This window comes from Nomascus leucogenys, chromosome 12, assembly GCF_006542625.1.
Source record: "Nomascus leucogenys isolate Asia chromosome 12, Asia_NLE_v1, whole genome shotgun sequence".
Taxonomy (NCBI): domain Eukaryota; kingdom Metazoa; phylum Chordata; class Mammalia; order Primates; family Hylobatidae; genus Nomascus; species Nomascus leucogenys.
Window position 1 is genome coordinate 4,432,360 of NC_044392.1, and position 12,645 is coordinate 4,445,004.

Genomic DNA, 12,645 nt, shown 5'->3' on the forward strand with positions numbered 1-12,645 from the left:
GTTTATTTCAAACTTCTGGAGCATTCTGATTCTGTGAGTATAGTTTTCATAAAATTGGGAAGTTTTGGCCATTATATTTTCAAAATCTTTTTGTCTTCTCCCTAGCATATTTATTGACTCCAGTTATATGTATATCACTTGATGTTGTTCCATAGCTCACTAATTTTCTTTAGCCTTTTTTCTCTTTTTATTTTGGACTGTTTCGTTTGCTGTGTGTTCTAATTCACCAATCTTCCACAGTGTATAATTTTCTGTTAGTTCCATTCTGTGTAATTTTCATCTTAGACATTGGGTTTTTCATCTCTAAGTTCAGTTTGGGTACTTTTTATATATATCTGTGTGTCTCCTTCGTATGTTCATGCTTTCACCTCTACCTTCTTGAATACATGGAATATATTTATAATAGTTCTTTTAATGGTCTACTAGTTTTATCATTTGTATAATATCTGGATCTGTTTCTGTTGATTAACCTTTCTCATTATAAATTGGCTATTCTTGCTTCTTTGCATGCTTGGTAGCTTTTGATTGAATGCTAGACATTGTGGCTTCTACCTAGTTGGGTGCAGGACTTAAAAAAAAAAATTCCCTTAACTATTCTCAAGCTTTGTTCTGGGATACAGTAAAGTTACTAGAAACAGATATTTTTGGTACCCTGTATCCCTGCCTTAAAAAAATAAATAAATAAGATAAACAGATCTTTTTGAGGCTTACTTTTATCTTTGTTAGGTGGTGGCACCAGAATAGCTTCTTGGCGAAAGCTAATTTTATCCTACTGCTGACTTTTTATTATACTATTGAATATTTGATGCCCCATGTGATACCCCATGTGTTAGAAGGTCTTTTCCTTCTGGGCTGAGTATGGTGGCTCACACCTGTAATCCCAGCACTTTGGGAGGCCAAGGCGGGTGGATCACTTAAGGTCAGGAGTTCAAGACCAGCCTGCCCAATGTGGTGAAACCTCGTCCCTACTAAAAGTACAAAATTAGCCTGGCATGGTGGCGGGCGCCTGTAGTCCCAGCTAGTCAGGAGACTGAGGCAGGAGGATTGCTTGAACCTGGGAGGTGGAGGCTGCAGTGAGCCAAGATCGTGCCACTGCACTCCAGCCTGGGTGACAGAGTGAGAGGCTGTTTCAAAAAAAAAAAAAAGTCTTTTCTTTTCCTTCTGGTTGATGGGACATGAACTATTTCAGGCCCTGTATAAACTCTAGGAATTGTTCTGCCCACTTTTTTCTGGTGACTGTTTCACTGGCCTCCATGGTTTCTTCTCTTACTTGTACAGCTTGATACTTAGCTGAAGACTAGAGGAGAGTCCTCTGCAGATCTCTGGACTTCTCAGTGTATCTCTCTCCTTTTTAGTATTCTGGCCTCTTTGATGTCTGCTAACTCTGAACCCTGTTTCCTCAACTTCGGGAGATCGCCAGGCTCCATTTAGGTTCACTCTGTATACTATGTGGCCTGGAAACTCGCCAGATGATAAGCTGAGGCAATGATAGGACTCACCTCATTTGTTTCTCTTCTCTCAGAGCTTACTGTTCTATTCTGCCTGTTCTCCAATGCCTGAAAAACTTACTTCATAATTTTGTCTGACCTTTTAGTTGTTTAAGGCAGGAAGGTAAATCCAATCTCTCTTACTTCGTAATAGCCAAAAAGTTGAAACCCTGTTCCATTCATTTTTGTCGTCTGAGCTCAGTCTCTGGAACAAGGATCAGCAAGCTGTAGCTCACAGGCCAAATTCTTGTCGGTAGCCTATTTTTGTATTATCCACAAGCTAAAAATGGCTCTTGCTTTTTTTTTTTGAGACAGGACCTTGCTATGTTACTCAGGCTGGGGTGCAGTGGCACCATCACAGCTCACTGTAGCCTTGACCCCTGGGCTCAGTAGATCCTCCTGCCTCAGCCTCTGGAGAAGCTGGGACTACAGGCCTGTGCCAGCGGACTGGCTAATTTGACTTTTTTTTTTTTTTTTTTTTTTTTTGAGACGGAGTCTTGCTCTGTCACCCAGGCTGGAGTGCAGTGGCGCGGTCTCAGCTCACTGCAAGCTCTGCCTCCTGGGTTCACGCCATTCTCCTGCCTCAGCCTCCCGAGTAGCTGGGACTACAGGCGCCTGCCACAAAGCCCCGCTAATTTTTTGTGTTTTTAGTAGAGACAGGGTTTCACCATGTTAGCCAGGATGGTCTCGATCTCCTGACCTCATGATCCGCCCTCCTTGGCCTCCCAAAGTGCTGGGATTATAGGTGTTAGCCACAGTGCCCGGCCTAATTTGACTATTTTTTGTAGAGGTGGGGTCTTACTATGTTGCTAAGTTGTTCTCAAACTCCTGGGCTTAAGTGATCCTCCAGCCTTGACCTCCTAAAGTGCTGGGATTACAGGTGTGAGCTGCTGCACCCAGTCTGGCTTTTGCATTTTAAAGAGCTGTTTTTAAAAAGAGAGCCTGATGTGGTGGCTCATGCCTGTAATCTCAGCTACTCTGGAGGCTGGAGGTGGGAGGATTGCTTGAGGCCAGGAGTTTGAGACCAGCCTGAGCAAAAACAGGGAAACACTGTCTCCAAAAAAAAAAAAAAAAAAATTTGCCAGGGCACGGTGACCACACCTATATTCCTAGCTCCACCAGAGGTTGAGGTGGGAGGGTCACTTGAGTCTAGGAGTTCAAGTCCAGCCTGGGAAACCTTGTTGTTGCAAAAAAAAAAAAAAAAAACCTTGTCTTTGCAAAAAAATGCAAAAATTAGTTAGGTGCAGTGGTGATTGCCTGTAGTGCCAGCTACTCTGGAGGCTGAGGTGGGAGGATCAGTTGAACTTGGGAGGTCGAGGCTGCAATGAGCTGTCATGGTACCACTGCACTCCAGCCTGGTGACAGAGGGATACCCTGTCTCCAAAAAAGAAAAAATTGCTTTATAGTATTTCTTTATTTTCCTTGTAATGTCTGTAGATTTGTAGTGGTGTTCCCTCTTTCATTCCTGATATTGGCAATTTGTGTTTTGTTTTTGTTTTTGTTTTTGTTTTGAGATGGAGTCACCCAGGCTGGAGTACAGTGGCACGATCTTGGCTCACTGCAACCTCCGCCTTCTTGGTTCAAGCGATTCTCCTGCCTCACCCTCCCAAGTAGCTGTGACTATAGGCACGCACCATCACACCAATCTAATGTTTGTATTTTTAGTAGAGACAGGGCTTTGCCATGTTGGCCAGGCTGGTCTCAAACTCCTGACCTCAAGTGATCCATGCATGAGCCACGGCGCCCAGCCTATATTGATCTTTTGATAGAACTCATTTTTGGTTTCACTGATTTTTATGCTGTTCTTTGTTTTCTATTTAATTTATTTTTGCTTTTATCATTATTTGATTGACTTTTGCTTTTATCTTTATTATTTCCTTCTTTCCACTTATTTTGGGTTTACTTTGCTTTCTCTTCCTAGCTTCTTGATTTGGCATCCTTCTTTAAGTTAAATCGATAGCTTATGGTTTAAAACTATAGACATTTCTAAGCCCTGCTTTAAGTGCATCCCCAAACTCTTAGTAAGTTGTGTTTTTATATCATTCAGTTCAAAATATTTACTGAGTTTTCTCTGATTTATTTTTCTACTTGCATTACCATACAGTTTCTTTTTTTTTTTTTCTTTTTTTCTCTTTTTTTCTGAAACGGAGTCTCACACTGTCGCCTGGGCTGGAGTGCAATGGCGTGATCTTGGCTCACTGCAACCTCCGCCTCCTGGGTTCATGTGATTCTCCTGCCTCAGCCTCCTGAGTAGCTGGGATTACAGGTGCACACCACCACACTCGGCTAATTTTTTTGTATTTTTGGTAGAGATGGGGTTTCACTATGTTGGCCAGGCTGGTCTTGAACTCCTGACCTAGTGATCTGCCCGCCTTGGTCTCCCAAAATGCTGGGATTACAGGCGTGAGCCACCGCGCCCGGCCATACAGTTTCTTTAGAAGTATGCTTAATTTCTAATTTTTGATATTGTAATTATCTTGTTTTTTAGTGATTTCAAATTTAATACCACTGAGGTCAGAGAATATATTTTCTGTTATTTCAGTTATTTGATTTTTCTTTTTTTCTTTGAGACAGGATCTGGCTCTGTTGTCCAGGCTGGGGTGCAATGGCTCGATCTTAACTTACTGCAACCTCTGCTTCCTGGGCTCAAATCATCCTCCCACCTCAGCCTCTTAAGAGTAGCTGTGACTATACCATGTGCCACCATGCCTGGTTAATTTTTTTTTGTATTTTTTTTTTTTTTTAGATATGGGGTTTCACCGTGTTTCCCAGGCTGGTCTCCAGCTTCTGGCATCAAGCAATCTTCCCACCTTGGCCTTCCAAAGTGATAGGATTACACGTGTGAGCCACCACTCCCAGCCTCAATTATTTGATTTTTATCGATGCTCTCTTTTTATGTTCCAGCATATAGTGTATCTTGGTGCCCCCACAAGTAAACTTTATTTATTATTTTTTGAGACAGAGTCTTGCTCTGTCCCCAGGCTGGAGTGCTGTGGTGTGATCTCGGCTCACTGCAACTTTTGACTCCCTGGTTCAAGCGATTCTCCTGCCTCAGTCTCCTAAGTAGCTGGTATTACAGGCATGCACTACTACGACCAGCTAATTTTTGTATTTTTAGTAGAGACGGGGTTTCACCATGTTGGCCAGGATGGTCTCGATCTCCTGACCTCGTGATCCGTCCGCCTTGGCCTCCCAAAGTGCTGGGATTACAGGCGTGAGCCACTGCACCCAGCCCACAAGTAAACTTTAAAAAGTGCATACCACAGTTGTTAGGTGTAATGTTTCTATAAATATCACTTGGGTCAAGTTGGTTGGTAGGGCTGTAAAAATCTTCCGTGTCTTATTTGTTTTTTTGTCTTTTTCTAACTGACAGAACTATAAATCTGCAGTCACAGTTGGAGATTTTACTTATCCCTTTAGTTCTGTTTTTTGCTTCATGTATTTTGAAGTTGTATTGTTAGTTGCTTCACATATAGAGTTATGTCTTGTTGATAATCATATTTAGTGACTCTATTCTTTTTTCTTTCTGTTTTTTTTTTAAGATTTTTTTTTTCAAGTGATCTCTCAGCCTCTCAAAGTGTTGGGATTACAGACTTGGGCCACCATGCTTGGCCGAGTGACTCTATTCTTGTCATGTTTTCTCTTTTTTTTTTTTTTTTTTTTTTTAGAGACAGTATCTTGCTGTCACCCAGGCTGGAGTGCAGTGGCGTAATCATAACTTACTGCAGCCTCGAACTCCTGGGCTCCAGCAGTCCTTCCATCTCAGCCTCCCAAGTAGTTGGAACTACAGGTACACACCACTGTGCCTAGCTGAGTTTTCTTATTTTTTGTAGAGATGAGGTCTTTCTTGCTTTGTTGCCCAAGCTGGTCTCCAACTCTAGGCCTCAAGTGATCCTCCTTCCTTTGCCTCCCAAAGTGTTGGGATTACAGGTGTGAGCCACTGTGCTGGGTGCATACTTTCTCTTTAGGCCTCCTATATCTGAGATTAATGTGGTTATATTTAATATCAGGTTTTTTTTTTTATGCTTAGTGTTTGGGTTGACATGTGTTACCCTCCCCACCCTTTGACTTTCAGTCTGTGTCTCTATGTGGGTTTTACCTTTTTCTGCAGTCCGATAGTTTGTAATTGTTGTGTTTATTCCTTTTAGACTTAATGTAGTAATTACATAGTTGGATTTAAGTCTTCTGTCTTCTTATTTGTGTCTTATTGATGCCATTTGTTCTTTATTCTTATCTTATTGTAGGTAGATTGCATTTTTTCACTGTTCCATTTTGAGTATTTAGATGTATTCCTTTGTATTTAGAGGTTATTGTAAAGATTACAGCATGTATCTTTTAAGTTATTATCTTTAAAAATTATATCATTTATAGAACCTGTAGAATAGTATATTTCATTTATCTCTCTCCCTTCCTTTTTCTCCACCATATTTTAGGGCCTTGTCTTATGTTTTCCTTCTATGAATGCTTGTTTATTTTTTAAGTATCAGTAAGGTCTCATGAATTCTTTAATCAGTGTGTCATGATCCATTGTTACCAGTATTCATTTCGATAATCAAATTATCCCATATTCAGCCTGTGGGAGCTCCTCTAACCTATCTTCTTTTTGTTTTGTTTCATTTTATTTTTTAAAATATCCATTAGTTTTTTGGTCTTTACTTACTTTTTAACACAATAAGATGTTCCAGAGCGATCTTTTAAATTCTTTAATCACATTATGGCTCTACTTAAAATTTTTCAGTGGCTTTCCACTAACCATATGATAAAGTTCAAAATCATTCAAGGTTGGGCATACATGGTCCTGATTATATATTTAATTTTATGTCTTGTTTCTTTTACACCTATACTCCATTTCTTCTGTTGTGGACCTCCTCCACTAAAACTTTCTTACCTTTTCCTATAGCAAATGCTTTTTCATCCTTCTAATCTAATGGATGCCTTTTAAATTTATTTTATTTTATTATTTTATTTTTATTTATTTATTTTTTTTGGAGACGGAGTCTCGCTCTGTGCAGTGGCGCAATCTTGGCTCACTGCAAGCTCCGCCTCCTGGGTTCACGCCATTCTCCTGCCTCAGCCTCCCGAGTAGCTGGGACTACAGGCGCCCGCCACTGCGCCCAGCTAATTTTTTGTATTTTTAGTGGAGACGGGGTTTCACCATGGTCTTGATCTCCTGACCTCGTGATCCGCCCGCCTTGGCCTCCCAAAGTGCTGGGATTACATGCATGAGCCACCGCGCCCGGCCACCTTTTAAATTTATAGACTAGGTTAAGTCACTGCTAAATAAATTTCATAGCATTTTCTTCTTCCCCATGATACCATTCATCTAACTATGTAATTGTTTGTGTAATATCTACATTTCCTGATAAACTATGAAAAGTACAGAAATGCTTCATTTTCAGATCTGTTTTAACATAGTTTTAATGCAGACCAGCACTGTTTGTGCCTGATTTGTAGCAGGCAAATATGCAATAAATAACCATTGGCTAACTGACTGAACTGGGCATGTTAACTCTCTGAATGTCCTTGGGTGATTTCTTTTTCCTCATCTCTAAAATGAGAGATCTCTGTTAATACTAAATTATCTTTAAAATTACTTTCATCTTTTGAATTCTTAGTAGGATCATTTAGTAGGCATGATAGAGAGACTAACTGAATTTGAACATTGAAGTCCACATTAGAGTAAGGGGAGAAAACACTGGATTGGTAGTGAAAACTTGGTAGGTTTAGGTTTTAGTGCTGTGCAGTTTAGAAAGCTTTCAGGGTATGAATGCAGTGCAAAAACCCCTGTACCTTGGTACAGTGTCTGGCTGTGACATCACATGGGTACCCTTGGACAAACAGAATTCACTTAGAAGGTAAATGATGTTTTTTTGTGTATCTGCAAACACATGCAGTGCTTTAAAAAAATTTTAATTGTTTTAAAAAAATTTTTAATTATTTTTATTACTATTTTTTGAGACGAAGTCTCGCTCCCGTCCCCCAGGCTGGAGTGCAATGGTGCAATCTCGGCTCACTGCAACCTCCGCCTCCCGGTTTCAAGTGATTCACCTGCCTCAGCCTCCCAAGTAGCTGGGATTACAGGCGCCTGCCACCACACCCGGCTAATTTTTTAATTTTTTTGAGATGGAATCTCGATATCACCCAGGCTGGAGTGCAGTGGCTCAGTCTTGGCTCACTGCATCCTCCACCTCCTGGGTTCAAGCAATTATCCTGCCTCAGCCTCCTGAGTAGCTGGGACTGCAGGCATGTGTCACCACATCTGGCTAATTTTTGTATTTTTAGTAGAAATGGGGTTTCACCATGTTGGCCAGGCTGGTCTTGTACTCCTGACCTCAAGTGATCCACCTGCCTCAGCCTCCCAAAGTGCTGGGATTACAGACATGAGCCACTGCACCTGACCATAGTACTTAATTTTAAGGTAGTTTATTCACTTAATAATATGTACAGAGTACACCTACTGTGTCCCACACAAATGAAATACAATGATATATACAAACTGTCTATCCCATGCTAGGTGCTTGAGAAACAGAAGTTCATTCATTGAGAAATTTCAGACTTTTAGGCCCAATCTCTCATAATTTGGTTGTTGAGCTGGTCTAGGACCCTAGTCGTCTGAACTAGTCTACTTTAGTATTCCGCTTGAAGTACTAGAATCAAAGTGAGTTTTCGTAGTTAAGAGTGGATGATAAGATGGATGTGGTGGTTCACGCCTGTAATCCCAGCTCTTTGGGAGGCCAAGAGGGATGAAAGCACTTGAGCTGAGCAGTTCGAGACCATCCTGGGCAACATGGCGAAACCCTGTCTCTACCAAAAATACAAAAATTAGCTGGGCATGGTGGCGCATGCCTGTAGTCCCAGCTACTTAGGAGGCTGAGGTGGGAGATTTGCTTGAACCTGGGGGGTGGGGGTTGCAATGAGCCGAGATCATGCCACTGCACTCCAGCCTGGGTGACAGAGTGAGACCCTGTCTCAGAAAACAAAACAAAGAAAGTGGATGATAAAAGGAAATTTTTTGCTTTTGGAAGATTCATGCAAAACAATAATACCAAATAATTGACATAGCAAGTTGAAAGATTAGAGCAGACAGCCTTGTTTGAAAGAGGAAAAGTGGTGTGAGTGACAGAAAATGGAAGACATGTTAGAATGGTATGTGAATTTGGGGAGAAATGGTGGATGGGTTTGAGAGAGGTTCTATAGCACAGATGCCTTCTTGACAAAATACGGATGTCAACCTCATTGAATCTGAGAAATGAAACAAGATGACTTAATTGTCGACATTTTATAACATTAATTTTATAATTTGGTTATACATGGTACAAGTTTGGGGATCTTTATGAAAATGAGTTATTTAAATAAACTTTATTCTTTGAATGCATTTTTGTAAATTTAGCTTATTTGATATAGACAGAAATGTTTTTCTTACATTTTAAGAATAGCTTTGTGTTTGCATTACGTATTCAACAAATACATATTCGTCCTTTAAATCGTGCTGGGCATTGCCTTACATTTGTTCCTTAGACTTGTAAGGAAAGGATAAAATTGTTTTAGGTAATTGGGCAATAAAGAATTTAGTCAGAATAATTTGGTCTAATATTTGGCTTTGTACTGATCATTTATGTGTGTATAATGATTATATATTCTGAAAGGGGAGATTACACATGAGAAAAAGATTACACATAGGTTATCCTGTCTCATCTGTCTCTTTAAAAACCTTGTAATTGTTTTGTTAGTAAATTTTTAGGGATGGATTGGAGAAGGCAGTTGTCTGCCTTTGTAATTACACTTTATATTTGAGATCTCAAATAACTTTATGGTGATTGCTTGAGCCCAGGAGCTCGAGGCTGCAGTGAGCTATGATCACACCACTGTAGTCCAGCCTGGCTGACAGAGTGAGACTCTGTCTTAAAAAAAAAAAACCACAAAAAAACTCTACTTTAGAATATTCTGATTTATTTATTTTTCAAATAATTCTATGGGAGAACTATATTTAAGGGACATCTTCTTAAAGAAACTTAAGTATTTTGTGGGGTTTTCTTGTGTTGTTTTTTTTTTTTTTTTTTTTTTGAGACAGAGTTTCACTCTTTTCGCCCAGGGTCTAGAGTGCAACGGAGCGATCTCGGCTCACTGCTACCTCCGCCTCCCAGGTTCAAGCGTTTCTCCTGCCTCAGGCCTCCTCAGTAGCTGAGATTAAGGCACCCACCACCATGCCTGGCTAATGTTTGTAGTTTTTTTTAGTAGAGGCAGGGTTTCACCATGTTGGCCAGGCTGGTCTCGAATTCTTGACTTCCAGTGATCTGCCTGCCTCGGCCTCCCAAAGTGTTGGGATTACAGGTGTGAGCCACCGCGTCCAACCATTTTGTGGTTATCTTTGAATGTCTTACTTTTATTATAAAGGCAGCATTGTTGTAGATGATTTGAAAGATTTAAAAAGGTATAAGCTCACGAGTGTAGGTAGTGTGCTACATGAGGGGCAAGTTTTTCATAATATCACCAGGGTCTCTGATCCAGTGAGTGGAGTTTGATAGTAATTCTTGATACAAGTGAAAAGAAATAAATAAAAATAAATAAAAAGGTATACAGAAAAGATAAAAATCTCTTGCAGTTTTACTACTCGCTGTATTTATTTACAATTATACGTAAATGTATCTTGCATACATATGTATTTTATTTTTTAAATGAATGTATGCTAAAATTCCTTTTTTCTTTTCTTTCTTTTTTTTTTTTTGAGATGGAGTTTTGCTCTTGTTGCCCAGGCTGGAGTGCAATGTCACAATCTCAGCTCACTGCAACCTCTACCTCCCAGATTCAAGTGATTCTCCTGCTTCAGCCTCCCGAGTAGCTGGAATTACAGGCATGCACCATCATGCACAGCTAATTTTGTATTTTTAGTAGAGACAAGGTTTTACCATGTTGGCCAGGTTGGTTTTGAGCTCCTGACCTCAGGTGATCTGTCTGCCTCAGCCTCCCAAAGTGCTAGGATTACAGGTGTGAGCCACCGCTTTCGGCCTCTTTTTTCTTTTTCTAATTCACACGAGTATGAAAATCTATAAAATTCCTTTTTTGACATTTGGTGCATAGTTGATTGAATTTTAAACACACACATAGATTCTTACAAGCACCACCACAAACAGGATACGCTTCTATCACCCCATTTTTGGGGTGCTTTCTTTTGTAGTCATAGCCTCTATTCACCCTTAGGCACTGGCCACCCACTGTAGTGTTATCTGTCGCTGTAGTTTTGTGTTTTTGAAAATGTCGTAAGTGAGAAGGCCAGGCACTGTGGCTCACGCCTGTAATCCCAGCACTTTGGGAGACTGAGGTGGGCGGATCACCTGAGGTCAGGAGTTTGAGACCAGCCTGGACAACATGGTGAAACCCCGTCTCTACTAAAAACACAAAAAATTAGCTAGGCCTGGTGGCATGCACCTGTAATCCCAGCTACTCAAGAGGCTGAAGTATGAGAATCGCTTGAACTCAGGAGGTGGAGGTTTCAGTGAGCCGAGATCACGCCATTGCACTCCAGCCTGGGCAATAAGAGCAACACTCTTGTCTCAAAAAAAAAAGGTCATAAATGAACTCCTGTAGTATATAATGTTTTGGGACTGGCTTCTTAGAATCAGTATTTTATCACTTCAGGCCTGGTGTGGTGGCTCATTCTGTAATCCCAGCACTGAGCCATGAGCATACCACTGTACCCTAGTCTGGGTGACAGAGGGAGACCGTGTCTCAAAAAAAAAGTCACTTCAAGTGAGATCTAGACGATGAATTTGGAGGGCTGTTTTACTCTCCCTTTTATGTTGTAGTTGCCATATATGTATATATTGAAAGCCCTATAATATAATAACTTTTACACTCCACTGTTAAACGTAGGTTAAAGAAGTGAAAAATAAAACAATGGTCTATATGTAGAAATAGTTATATTTATTCAGATATTTATTATTTCTGTTGCTCTTCATTCGCAGTTTTCTACATTTTCTTCTGATATTATTTCACTTTTATATGAAGAGCCTTTCTTTTTCTTTTTCCTTTTTTTTCGGGACAAGGTCTCACTCTGTCACCCAGGCTGGAGTGCAGTGGTGATCCTAGCTCAATGCAGCCTCAAACTTTGGGCTCAAGTGATCCTCCCATCTTGGCCTCCCAAAGTGCTGGCATTACAGTTATGAGCCACCATACCCTGCCTGTTTTTCTTTCTTTTGGCATCCATGGTTTCTGATGGAAAGTCTGTAATTATAAGTAATGTGTTGTTTGTCTCTGACTGTTTAAAGATTTTTGTTGTTGTTGTTGTCATTTAGGTTTTGGCAGTTTGATTATGAGTGTCTTGGTGTATATATCTTTGGGTTTTCCGGTTTGACGTTTGCTTAGCTTCTTGAATCTGTAGATATCTGTCTTTCATCAAATTTGGGAAGTTTTCAGCCATTATTTCTTCAGATATTTTTTCTGCTCTGCAGTCTTTCTCCTCTGCTTCTGGAACTCTGATGCCGTAAATAATATACCTTTTTATACCTTTATTGTGATAAAATATACATAACATAAAATCTTCCATTTAACCATTTTTAGGTGTATAATTCAGTGGCATTAAGTACATTCACATTGTTGTGCTACTATTAACACCATCCATCTCCAGAACCCTCTACCTTATTCTTTTTAAAGTCTGCATAGAATTTTGTGTATAATCTGTCTTAATAAATTAACCATTTCCCTGCAGTGGGATTTTTAAGTACTTTTTTTATTGTTTAAATTATGTGGCAGCAAATGTCTATCTTAAGTTTTTTCTTTCTTTTCTTTTTCTTTCCTTCTTTCTCTACTTTCCCTTCTTTCTTTTCTTTCTTTCTTTCCCTTCTTTCTCTCCCTCCTTCCCTCCCTTCCTTCCTTTTTTGAGACAGAGTCTCACTCTGTTGCCCAGGTTGGAGTGCAGTGGCGCAATCTTGGCTGACTACAACCTCCGCCTCCCAGGTTCAAGTGATTCTTGTGCCTCAGCTTTCTGAGTAGGTGGGATTACAGGTGTGTGCCACCATACCTGGCTAATTTATTTTATTATTATTATTGTTTTTGGAGACGGAGTCTCACTCTGTCACCCAGATTGGAATGCAGTGGCACTATCTCAGCTCACTGTAATGTCTGCCTCCTGAGTTCAAGTGATTCTCCTGCCACAGCCTCC

General features: G+C 40.3%; 1 protein-coding gene and 1 non-coding gene across 8 annotated transcripts in view; both read left to right on the forward strand.

Annotated features, from left to right (window-relative positions):
• ZMYM4 (zinc finger MYM-type containing 4) overlaps positions 1 to 12,645 on the forward strand; it is a 151,977-nt gene that overhangs the window by 30,844 nt on the left and 108,488 nt on the right. The window lies entirely within an intron of this gene.
• On the forward strand, positions 9,879 to 10,029 carry LOC115837759. The gene has a single exon (XR_004032811.1). It is a non-coding gene; the product is annotated as a small nucleolar RNA SNORA62/SNORA6 family (small nucleolar RNA).